Here is a 3,490-nt window from a genome sequence, read left to right as displayed (position 1 = left end):
TTTAAATTGTAAGCATAGTTACCTCCCAGATATTGTAGGTGCGACTGGTTCCACCCTAGACCTCCTTGTCGATGGAACTCATTATTGTTGTTCAGCGCATCGTCATAGGTTTCGAGGCAGTCGTTCCCCGAGTGTCCGATGTTTCTACACACCTCGCATGTCATAGGTTGCATGTTGAGCGTTTGGACAGTACCATAGGTTGCTCTTTCCTTGTCCAAGCATTTTATTAGGATATCCAATTTTGCGGCCAGCATGTTTGTTTCCTCCACGGTATGCATGTCATCTTGTTGGGTTTGGAGTCTGTCTTCACTCCACCCTTGGTTGGAGACCATGTTCTCAATGAGAGCCATAGCTTCGCTGACTGTGAGTGAGAAGAAGGATCCTCCAGTAGTAGCATCTATGTGGGCTCTAGATGTGGAAGTTAGCCCATTGTAGAAGTTTTGAAGGATCAACTAGTTTTCCATCTCATGGTGTGGGTAGGCAAGCATGTATTCTTGCAGCCTCTCCCACGCTTTGGGGATGGATTCTGAAGCTGTCTGCTAGAAATTGGAAATTCTTCCTCGAAGGGCATTGGTTTTACCTATCGAGAAGAACTTCCAAAGGAATGCAGTGGAACACTTATTCCTTGTGTCGATAGCTTCCTGGTCCTTGTAGAACCACTATTTTGCTTTCCCCAAGAGGGAGAATGGAAATAGATGGAATCTGATGATCTCAGGTGTGACATCCTTCATGATGATGGTGTCCAGAAAGTGCTACAAATGAGCGTTAGCATCCTCACTAGGCAGTCCACAGAACAAACTAGCCTACACCATCATGATTAGGCTGGTCTTTAGTTCAAAGTTCGCGTCACCCATGTTGACAGCAGGCCCAATGGGCATGTTGGCAACAGCAAGGACGGAGTACTCACAGAGCGTCTTGTCGGCCATGGGGTTCGGTATGGATGGTGCTTTGATGATGGGTTCAGTTGCCAGTGGAGCAACTAAAAGAGGATCGACATGAAATTAGGCTTTCCTTGCTGGTGACTCTAGGTTTTCAATGAAGGTTGTTGGCAAGTTGAAACCAGTCTAACACTATCCTATTTTCACCCATAATAGGAGAAAACAAGCAAAGTTATCCTGTTATGAGCAATGGCTACTACACATGCATATTATCATGAACATGTCCTATTAGATTCATTTAACCAGTGCCTTCCCCAGCAACGGTGCCGGAAATGCTTGTTGGCATTTCTTAGCATCACCGCTTGGATTTGTGTTTCCTAGCAATGGCACCAAAAATGCCTTGACCATATTTCTAAATGCATATAGAAATATTCTACAAGCACATGAATATATCGTTGTAGCATTTCACCCGGAAGTATTTCGGGTATCGTTCATTTATATTTTCCCAAAGGAAGGCATGGTGTAAAAGTTTCTAATAGGGACGTGGACAAGATAACATGATTGTATAATAGACCAAAGTGCATAACAGGAGTAAGCCAAGATAAATATTGGATAGTGTGACACACACTCAAGCCAATCTCAAGGATAAAGATAAAAGAAAGAATAAAAGAATAAACTAAACTAGAGCAGGCTTATCCTATGTAGCTATGCTAAGATGAGCATATGATCATCCAAATGCATGAGTTTTTAAGGGTAGAGATTTCAAGTAAAGATAGCTTTGGTCACTACAGACTTGCTTCGGGCACTGGCGTACACCTAGTCTGCCAAGTGATACCAGTCTATAGCTCTATGTCATACTCGAACGTGAAGGATTACAAGGGACAGACATGGCTATCACCACTTACCGCCTACCCCTCAGCTGTGGAGTATGAGGCAAATGAAGGTAGCCTCTAGCCTAGACACCACGTCTACGCTATCGACTACTACTTAGCGTCGTGTAGGGTTATACATCTTTATCAGGGCCCTCTACTAGAGTATTCATCTCAAGGACAAATGATGAACCCACAAGAAAATAATGACCAAAACTAACTTAAAGTAGAACTCATATCCTCAACTTAGGTCTTGGTCTAAACATGTATATTGTATGAAAGTTCAAGCATAGAGTTTGATATGCTAAATGAATAATATAAGAACTTGGCTCTAATGTCATAACATAGCTATTGATAAGATAAGAACAAGAACATAGAAGGACTCTTCATATTGATCATACCAGGATTCCTTCTAAATGTCCTAGCTCTTCCACAAAGCTTCTTGCCTAGCTCCAAAACTACTAAAAAGGTAAAAAGATACAAGTGGAGAGAGGCTCTTAAGTGAGGTGTGTGTATGAGAGAGAGCTCCCCCTCCTTTTATACTAGCTAATCTGCAAGCGCATGGATACCGCTATAGCTTTCATCCGGAAGTATTCCAAGTATTGTATCCATAGGGAAACGTGTGAGACTAACTACAGTCTAACTTAAATTAGGGTAGCAAAAAGGTTAGGATAAATAGGAGCATAGAGAGGATTACTAAGGTTCGCTAGTTCTGATTGGGGTAAGCTATGTCTTCTACTATTCAACTAGGGACATTACTAAGGAAAGACACCGGCAGAGGATGCTTTCCTTCGTAACTAGGTCCTACTTGGCCTTTAAACGAGAGGTGGACTACAGAGGATTCAACGAAGCTGTAAGAGTCACCCTCATGAGCTACCACCAATCTAGAATGCAGGGTGCATCCACGATTAACCCAAGTCTAAGCACCACGCTTACACTTATGATTAATAATTTACTCTCCCTAGGAAGAGAATAAAGCACTCAAAAGAGTCATGATCCTGATGAACAATATAAACAAAATGCTTACTTGAATTAGAAGTCAATTACCAGAGAAATCTTATAAGCAAGCTCAAGTAGAACTTGGATCTACCAAGGTACAAGCCATAGAGAGAGCACCGATAGGCTGGCACCTCCTCCAAACTCTTCCTTCACTCTCTATCTCACTATTATTTATAAGACTAGATCCTATGGAGGACTAATCTTCTCTTGATTGTCAGCTCGATCCTAAAGATATGAATTTGGGTTTTAGGGATGCCTTCAAGGAGGGGGGTAGGGGCTGCTATATATAGGGGAGATGGGGTAGGGGGCAAGGCATTGCCACATCATCAATCCACATCAACTCCCTCGATTACCGTTGGATAAACTGACCTAAAACCACCTTATAATCAAGGGTCCAGATCTTTGGAAGGAGTACGAGGTGGCAGAGGGCGAGTGGCCACCCTAATGGGCCGGCTGGCCCACCATAGTGTCAGGTGGGCCTCCCCATCTAGTGGTTGGTCTTGGGCTCTATCTTGAGTCAACTTTCATAGGTGTCGCGGGAAGAATCACTTGTTAATGTCGGTTTGCCTATTTAGAGTGTATGACGGTGGTCCCGGGAGCTGTTTTCTAGATAAATCCTCCTGCATTCATATATTCACCAAAACTTGTGGAATCCATTAGTTTAAACCCCTATCCTATGTTTGGTGATGGGATTAAGTATATATATAGGTCATGTTGATTTTTTATAATTGGTGTTAATGACTG

At 42.7% G+C, this 3,490-nt stretch overlaps 1 non-coding gene across 1 annotated transcript; it reads left to right on the top strand.

Moving 5' to 3' along the window:
- Positions 1 to 462: 462 nt before the first annotated feature.
- LOC136484516 (small nucleolar RNA R71) lies at positions 463 to 569 on the top strand. Its single transcript, XR_010766038.1, has one exon. It is a non-coding gene; the product is annotated as a small nucleolar RNA R71 (small nucleolar RNA).
- The last annotated feature ends 2,921 nt before the right edge of the window (positions 570 to 3,490 follow it).

The sequence above is a fragment of the Miscanthus floridulus genome, chromosome 9 (assembly GCF_019320115.1).
Source record: "Miscanthus floridulus cultivar M001 chromosome 9, ASM1932011v1, whole genome shotgun sequence".
Lineage (NCBI taxonomy): Eukaryota > Viridiplantae > Streptophyta > Magnoliopsida > Poales > Poaceae > Miscanthus > Miscanthus floridulus.
Note: the sequence above shows the minus strand (reverse complement) of the source record. Positions and strands in the feature narration are given on the sequence as shown.